This window comes from Lactuca virosa, chromosome 1 (genome assembly GCF_052849685.1).
Source record: "Lactuca virosa cultivar CGN04683 chromosome 1, Lactuca_virosa_CGN04683_v6, whole genome shotgun sequence".
NCBI classification, from domain to species: Eukaryota; Viridiplantae; Streptophyta; class Magnoliopsida; order Asterales; family Asteraceae; genus Lactuca; species Lactuca virosa.
In genome coordinates this window covers 78,276,867-78,286,361 of record NC_136426.1, presented here as the reverse complement: position 1 = coordinate 78,286,361, position 9,495 = coordinate 78,276,867, and the positions used below count along the sequence as shown (strand labels likewise).

The 9,495-nt window shown below is 36.8% G+C and overlaps 1 long non-coding RNA gene across 10 annotated transcripts; it reads left to right on the top strand.

Moving 5' to 3' along the window:
- Positions 1–4,473: 4,473 nt before the first annotated feature.
- On the top strand, positions 4,474–7,706 carry LOC145147841 (uncharacterized). 10 transcript variants are annotated; one of them, XR_013728777.1, is made up of 7 exons: positions 4,476–4,721; positions 4,819–5,456; positions 5,658–5,757; positions 5,854–5,906; positions 6,768–6,854; positions 6,952–7,130; positions 7,250–7,706. It is a non-coding gene; the product is annotated as an uncharacterized LOC145147841 (long non-coding RNA). The 10 variants fall into 10 exon arrangements; XR_013728789.1 differs by having other exon boundaries at positions 4,477–4,721; positions 4,819–5,131; positions 5,366–5,456; positions 5,658–5,906; XR_013728753.1 differs by having other exon boundaries at positions 4,474–4,721; positions 4,819–5,757; positions 5,854–6,535.
- Positions 7,707–9,495: the final 1,789 nt, after the last annotated feature.

The window sequence follows — 9,495 nt, the reverse complement described above, 5'->3', positions numbered from 1 at the left end:
TTACTCACGGCATCTGGTTCTTGTTTAGATCATCTTCATTATGGCACCTTCTTTCATTAATTCTTCTAAAATCGCCACTGCCATCACCTGCAAATTAACTCATACCAACTTCCTACTTTGGAAGGCCCAAGTTGTTCCTATTCTTCGTGGTGTCCAACTCTATGGATATCTTGATGGAACAACAACTGTTCCTGTTGCCAAGATAACTGTGGGAACCAGTGCAGAAGCAAAGACGGCCGACAATCCTGATTATCAGAATTGGGTTGTTCAAGATCAAGCAATCCTCGGAGGATTATTGTCGTCTATGACAGAAGACGTATTGTCATAGCTTACTCGCTGTACTGATACATCAAAACAGGTATGGGATGCTCTCCATACAATGTTCTCTGCCCAACACAGAGGGAACTCAGTTCAGATCCGTACGCAACTCTCAACAACAAGGAAGGGCGACATGAGTGCGTCAGAATACTATCAGAAGATGACGCGGCTTGCCGACACTATGGCAAACATTGCTCACCCCAAGCTTGATGAGGAAGTTATAGGCTACATTATAGTCGGTCTAGGTCCAGGCCATAGGGACTTATTTACTGCCATCACCGTTCTCAGCAACCAACGAGAGGTGACACTACCAGAGTTCTATTCTTATCTGATTGCACATGAGACTCAAACTACAACAATGAACAAACCTACAGACTTCATCTCGTCTGCTAACAATGCTACAAGGCAGGAGTCAAGTGGATCTCGGCGCAACTACAGCAACAATGGGAGCAATACTTTCAACAATAATTATCGAAACAACTATCGAAACAGGGGCAGCAGTCGTGGACGTGGTCGTGGCCGTGGCGGTGGCAGGAAAAATAGTAGTGGTCCACGATGTCAAGTATGTGGTATTCCAGGTCATACCGCGTTGGTTTGCAGAAATCGATTCAATCATGCCTATCAGGCAGACGAGTATCATGGAGGGAATAGTGCTACCACACAAAACTACAACAATGACACCAACTGGTATATCGATACTGGAGCTACAGACCATCTAACAAGTGATTTGGATCGCTTGTCCATTCAGGAGCGATACCTTGGAAAAGACCAGGTTCAAGTTGCCAATGGAACAGGTTTGCATATTTCCCATATTGGTCATTCTCAAATTCCCAGTCTAAGTCGACCCATTGTTCTTAAAAACATATTACGTGTTCCCCAAATTAATAAGCATCTTCTTTCTGCTTATAAACTTGTTTCTGATAACGATGTGTTTATTAAAATTCACCCTAATGTTTTCTTTGTTAAGGACAAGGTCACAAAGAAAACGCTTCTACTCGGTAAAAGCAAAGGAGGTCTTTTCCCGGTGCCCATTACTCATACTTCTCGCATTCCTCATCAAGTCGCATCTAGTGTTAAAGTTTCATCTTTAGAGTGGCATCGACGTCTTAGTCACCCTACTTCAGCAATCGTTAAAACTATTTTAAAGTCAAATAAACTAGGTTGTTCTTTTGATAATATGTCTTCTATTTGTGATGCATGTCAACGTGCAAAGAGTCATCAACTTCCTTATAATAACTCTGTTCATATTACAACTTTTCCACTTGAGCTTGTTCATACTGATGTTTGGAGACCAGCTCAAGTGTCTAGTGGAGGTTATAAATATTATGTTAGTTTCTTGGATGACTACAGTCGTTATACTTGGATTTATCTCCTTAAACATAAATCTGATGTTGAACAAGTCTTTTATAATTTCCAAACTCATGTTGAACGTTTGTTGAATACTAAAATCCGTACTATCTAATCTGATTGGGGTGGTGAATATCATAAGCTCCATAAATATTTTCAGCAAACAGGTATCGCTCATCGCGTGTCATGTCCCCATACATCTCAACAAAATGGGATGGCTGAGCGAAAACACCGACACATTGTTGAAACAGGCTTGGCTCTTTTAGCTCATTCCTCTCTTCCACTTCGTTTTTGGGACGAAGCTTTCTTAACAGCCTGTTATCTAATAAATCGTATGCCTAGTCGCACAATACAAAATTCTACACCCATTACACGTCTTCTAAAAATCACCCCTGATTACTCCTTTCTTCGTAATTTTGGGTGTGCGTGTTGGCCAAGTCTTCGTAAATATAATACTCACAAACTTGCATATCGATCTAAAATGTGTGTCTTCTTAGGATATAGCTCAATGCACAAAGGGTACAAGTGTTTGGATATGAATACTGGTCGAATTTATATATCTCGGGATATGATTTTTGATGATTCACGATTATATGCAACCTCTTCTGTCTCTACCACACCATCTCCTAGGTCTGAGGTGGCATCGTTTCCTCAATCTGAACCAATTATCTCGAATGACCATTTGCGGAATTATGACTTATCTTTTTTACTGGCTAACCATTCTAATGCAGCTGCAGCACCATTAGCTCCTGTGGTTACCATTCAAATGCCGAGAACCACAACCAGTAATAACACATGTATCAAGGTGTCTCCACCAACGTCATTACAACAGCAGAGTCACTTGCCAAGAACACCAGTCATGTCGTCATCAGATCCCCCTGTTGTTGACACCACTGAAAACGCAGCTCCTGCTGCTACTGTTGACAACAATGACAATACAACTTCTACTGGTTTCGTTGATTCGACTACTATAACTGCCACGACTGACACTTCACCGGCCTCTCCTGTTCCAGCAAGTCCAATTGTTGGTGATGTTTCCTCATCTACATCAGGAATCATGACTTGAGCTCGTGCAGGGAAGACTTACCCTCGAAAATTTACTGATGGAACAATACTTTATAATCCCAATAGACGTGCCTTCTTTGCTGAACCTACTTCCTATCGACTGGCTTTGGATGATCCAGCATGGCGACACGCCATGAAAGCTGAATTTTCTGCCCTTCAGAAGAATAATACATGGGTTTTGGTACCACGACCATCTAATGTAAATGTCGTTGGCTGCAAATGGGTTTTCAAGCTTAAACAACATCCTGATGATTCTATTGATAAACATAAGGCACGTCTGGTGGCTCGGGGTTTCACTCAACAGTATGGAGTTGACTATCAAGACACATTTAGTCCAGTTGTCAAACCCACAACGGTTCGTTTGATTCTTGCTCTTGCAGTGTCTAGAGGATGGCATCTTCGCCAGATTGATGTAAGTAATGCGTTTCTTCATGGCTTCTTAAATGAAGAGGTTTACATGCAGCAACCTCCAGGTTTTGAAAATTCTCACAACCCTCATCATGTCTGCAAACTTCAGAAGGCGATCTATGGACTAAAACAATCACCTCGCGCATGGTTTTCTCGGCTAAGTGACAAGCTACATCAACTTGGATTTCATTCGTCGAAGGCTGATACATCTCTTTTCATTTTTCATCGTGGGGAATGATCTTATCTACATGCTCGTTTATGTAGATGATATTGTGATTGCTGGTTCCTCTCAAAAACTAGTTGATAAGTTGGTATGTAACTTGTCAACAACTTTTCCTATCAAAGACCTTGGCCGATTAAATTATTTTTTGGGGATTGAGGTTTCTCACAATTCAGGGGTAATCACTCTTCTCCAACATAAATATGCGTCTGACTTACTCAAACGAGCTCACATGTCGAATTGTAGGAGCGTCTCAACCCCCATGTCTGTCACGGATAAGCTTGCACGGGATTATGGAAATTATCTCAAAGAGGATGATGCGTTCAAGTATAGAAGCATGGTTGGTGGTTTACAGTACCTTACATTAATGCGACCAGATATTTCATTCGCTGTTAACAAGGTTTGTCAATATCTCTCTAAGCCTACCGATGTTCATTGGGAAGCAGTCAAGCGTATTTTAAGATACATAAAAGGCACGGTGAATACAGGACTACGTATTCGAAAGTCTAGTTCTACACTTTTGAGCGTGTTTACAGATGCGGACTGGGCAGGATGTTTGGACTACCGCAGGTCTACCGGAGGGTTTGCAATATTTCTAGGTCCAAACTTAATTTCTTGGAGTTCACGCGAGCAACCTACTGTGTCTCGATCGAGTACTGAGGCAGAATATAAAGCCTTGGCTAATGGTACAGCGGAAGTAGTATGGATACAATCTATACTCAAAGAGTTAGGGGTGCATCAGTCAAGACCACCGGTGTTATGGTGTGATAATCTCGGAGCAACCTATTTAACAGCAAATCCTGTTTTCCATGCACGTACAAAGCACATAGAAGTGGATTTTCATTTCGTTAGAGAGAAGGTGGCAATGGGTGCTCTTGATGTCCGATTTTCCAATGATCAAGTGGCTGATGGATTTACTAAGCCGGTCACTCGCAATATGCTCGAGCATCTAAGATACAATCTAAACCTTGTACCGATTAAAATTGAGGGGAATGTAAAGAGAAGCCTTAGAGATAACGTACATATGTGAGTTGTTATATAGATAAGGCCTAGTTTATTTAAATGATTGTATGTTAGTGTGCTATATATAATTGATAATGGAGCCTACGACTATTATGAGGCAATTTATACTTTCTTATCATTGTTAATTCTCATCCTCCGTCATTAACAACATTTGGCAGCTACGTCATCAACAACAGTTGGCATCAAATTCATCTCTCAAATTTCAAATCGGCGACGACTCTTCCTTTCAGTGGCCTCCCACCTATAAAATCATGAACACCGCCGTCGGTAATTCTTCACCGCATCGGACGCCATAAATCAAACGCACATGGGCTCTCTTTCGTCTCTTCTCTTCTAGAAAGTAATTTCCTGATTGCCTTTTTGTGATTGTCGTGTGGATGGTTCCTGAAATTCTATTTCATATTAGGGCTTACTGAATTTGTGCTTGCTAATGGCAGGGCGGTGGTGGAACTTCAATTTCGAGTCGATTTTGTATTTTGGGCGATGCTTCTTTAGACCTTATCTGAAACTTCCATACGGTCAATCGTTCTCTCCTACCTCTGCCATCATCTACGGTGAAACAAGCTTATGGGTTTCATAACTCGACGCCTTTTTCTCCGGCTGCGACTCGACGACCGTGCTTCAAATCTGGCGGCTTCCGGTTTTGTTCCCATACATGTCATTCCGTCTTTGAAGACGACGATTTCAGTCTAATCTGCAGTGATTTTGAATGCCAGGTGTTCGATGAATTGCTCAAATGAAAATCAACAGGTACAACACAAGTAATTTTGATCTTTCTTTCATTGATATATGGTTTTACTACATCGGGTTGGGTCTTTTGTTGTTTTTGTTTCTTTATACAGTAAATGAAAAACAACATTCACCTTTTTGCACAGACCAAGTGAAAATTTCTTGACATTTTTTTATACGAGCTGCATATACAAATGTTATATCAGATTTTTTTAATTGTACTCATGGTTGATGCTTATGAAAATATTCCAATAGAGACAAGTGGTGATAATGTCCCACCTCCTGTGAACACTTTTGCTGAGATTGATTTTGGGGAAGCTTTAAATTTAAACATTAGAAGGTGCAGGTATGTGAAGCCAACTCCTGTTCAAAGACATGTCATTCCAATCTCTCTTGGTAGAAGGGATTTAATGACTTGTGCTCAAACAGCGTCTGGAAAGACAGCTGCTTTTTGTTTTCCAATCATCAGTGGACTAATGAAATGGCAATTTGGTCAAAGAGCTTTTTATTGCTTCGCCTAAATGATTCTACCTTCTTATGTTTGTAGCCTTGATCATCTATAATGTTTTAGACTATATGGTAATCCATGGAGGCGTTATATAGTTGAACTTTGTTTCTATCTACCATGCATTGTAACAGACTATATGGTAATCCATTTGTGAGTTTATTCAATACATTAAGAAACTGCAGGAAAATTAACTTTGTTTGTATGTTTTAAATTTTTCTCTTTTCCTGTTAATCAGATGAAAAGTGGTGAGACAGTTGATGGGTGTGCAATGTTTTGGCGTTCATCAAGGTATCCCTTCATTATGCTATAACTTTCAGAACAGTTGTGAGATTTAGGCTTTTATACGAGATTTTAACTTCTACAAGATAGGATTGCTTTCTGATTTAAACAACAGTCATTCCAGTTCATAATCTACCCATTCCTACCTCTAAACTTTAAGCCATTGAAATGCCGTCTTTTTGATCAATAAGATGCATATTTTTTTTACTACAAATTTGGTTAATCCCATGTGGTTTTCTGTTTTTATAACTATTAATAGAAGTTACATTAGAGCATTGGGTGTGGGCAACTGGATGTAACACCAAATTGGTGTCACCTCATCCATAACACCAAGGGGGAAATGGTGTTCCACATGTTATATCATGTTAAGAGGTAGAGAGAGAAAATAGAGAAAATTATTTGATTGGTTGATGAAGGAGATAGCCAATCATCTTTCTTGTTTTATCTTGTCCTCGTTACCACAAGATGCAACACAACGAGTTTCAACGAGTAGGGGGGCGGTGTTCCCCTCATCACGACGCCGTTAAGGCATGCCACATCACCCGGTTGCTTCTCGTTTTTGGTCCATACCGTATGCTCTTATAAAACAAATATGACCGAAGCACCATAGGTAGAAAGAGTAAATGATCGGTGGAAAGGTTTGGTTTGAATTTATAATGTTTTTGTCTAAATAACACTATCAAACTTTTTTTTTTGTAATAACAACCCCTTTATTATGAATTATGTAACTTTTTATTGTTTTTAAAAGAAACCTTAAATATACAAAGCCAAAAGTTGAATTTTAATAAAATAAAGTTTTTTAAACAAATTTTCATATTTGTCTCCGCTTGACTTTTTCTTTTGATTTTCTTTATATTGTGTTTTATGTAGGTTGTGGACGTTGAAGATATTGATTCTTATTATTAAAATCAATGTCCAATTTTTTTATAGCATCCTACTTACTCCAAAAAATGCAAGGTACAAAGTCAATTTTATATCATCCAACGATGAAGATATTGATTTTTTTTAATTAATATCTGTTAAGTATTAAATCTTATTATAATCGATGGACCAGTTCCTCCAAACAATCGCCACAAGGCCAACACACATGAAGTATGTAATCTCAAAGGGTTGTTAGAAAAATTAAAGACAAATCTGGATAAGGGATTTCATGATGATAAGTCAGACATATAGGAGAGGAAAACTGTTTTTGGGTCAAAAACATAACCACGAAATAAGGATAGCTGCTTTTGGGTATGTATTTTATATGAAATATATATATATATATATATATATATATATATATATATATATTTGTGCATATTTTGTTTGGGTATTCTATAATTTTAAGTTGTGTGCTATTGATTTTTTAGAGGTTTGTGATCATTTTGATGGTAGCTGTAGCTGCTTCTTTCACATTGCTTATAAAGGCAGAGGTAAGGGAAATTAAGTTGATTATTCTTTGATTAATTATGATGACAGTTTCCATATGCTTCAGGTTCTTCACAAGGTATTCAAATTCAAAGAATATTAGAATATGAACATGGTCAACAACATTCTTATCTTCTTATACTGAGTCAACTTACAGCAAAATACCTAAAGCTGAAACTACAGATGAATTCACCCCATCAAATAATTGTTTTGTCCAACAATCACATCCCAGTATATGAAATCGTGCCTGAATCGCAAGTTATGAATCACATATGTCGTTGTTTCTTTCATATATTTTTATGAAGAATAAACATGGTCTTGGTGAATCACCTCAGCCTTTATATACGGATGATACCTTTTGCTTATTTGTTTTTTATATCATCTCACTTTCATTTTTTCTATTACAGCATCGTACTTTGAAAAAAACACCCAATTATAACAACATATCAACTAAAAAACAATTTCTATTGCTAGAATTGATTAGAAACAAAAAAAAATCTGCACGGGTCTCTTCATTAGTTAAAGATTATTTTATTTATATAGTTCTCAATAGTATAAACTTTTTAAAGATTTTCAAAAGCCACTAAAGTTTTGTTTATATCCAGTTTAATCACCGTTTGATCTACCAAAACCACTCATGGTTGACAAAGAAAAGTTCAACACAACTTTGACCTGTTGGTGAGGTTTTATATGTTTTGTATGTTTTTTTGTTCTAAAAAAACCACTCATGCTTTAAAAAATGTTCATAAATACCACAACTAATGGTAACATGAATGCATTTCTTATACTTCAAATAACAAGATATTAATGTGAACATTCAATTATTTATTTCTTTGCATCATAGAATGCAAAACTCAAATTACAATATATATATATATATATATATATATATATATATATATATATATATATATATATATATATATATATATATATATATATATATTCCAATCAAACAATAGTTTCAAACTTTAAGACCTTTAAAAACAATAACCATTGTTTCAAAATAAGTATCTGCAAATAATTATCCATTGTCACATAAATATAATGTTATTTCAACTACTTTTGACCATTATGTAATTTCAACAAATAGACTACTAGTAAATAAGATGTTATTTCACCTACTATCTTTTATTAAGAATACAAAAACAACCAAGAAACATATTTTACATTTTTAAAAGTGTTTATATACATTTTTTATTTTTGTCTACCGATAAGAAAATAATGTTGTTTATAATGTTGTTTGAGACTATATAGTTTGTTTGAATAGACAACATATGTATTAGTGAAAGGTTTTGAACATACTGTCTAATAACATATAGCAACAGAAGCATATATATAACAATTTTCTCGTCAAATGTTCAATAACCTACAAAGGATCCTACATTTAATTCTATTATTGTAACCACAAGACGAATAAGAAATACATTCCTCTTTGTTGACCAATAATCTTCTACCTTGAAATCTTGTTCTTGTCACCTTCCATGGATGCCAAAGATCCAAGGGACCCAAGATCCAAAGGAGAATCTCTATAATGGAATCACAAAGAACACCTTTTGAACAATACGACAAACCATGGGAGAGTGTCACGATCCATTTTCCGTCTAATTGTTTACACAGGGATATAAAATTATATATATATATATATATATATATATATATATATATATATATATATATATAATCATAATAAATACATAAAATAAATAAAATTTCTTTTCTAACTTTAGGGGGGTTTTGAAACTTAAATTGAAAGGAACTAGGGTGCAACATTCAAAAATATGGTCCCAAAAATTCATTTTTTAATTAAGATAAAATAATACTTTTAGATGTCATCCAAACATCTCAACCAAAAGTCAATACATCCATGTCATCAAAATTAGAGTAAAATAACATATGCGGAATCCCAAAGGTGCGTGCGATGCAGTCAACCCGAGCTCTTCCCCTTGCAACCGGAAGTACCTGAAACATAAACTGAAAATCATAAGCATCAATCTTAGTGAGTTCCCCAAACTACCCCATATCATACATAGATCACATACTGGGCCCCCGCCTGGCATCGGGCCTCGCCGGGCATCGGGCCCCGCTCGACATCGACCCACGCTTGGTATACAGATCTATTATTCTCTGGCCTCGCCTGTCGTTGGGCCTCGCCCGCTACACACATACAATTAGTTTCATATAATCA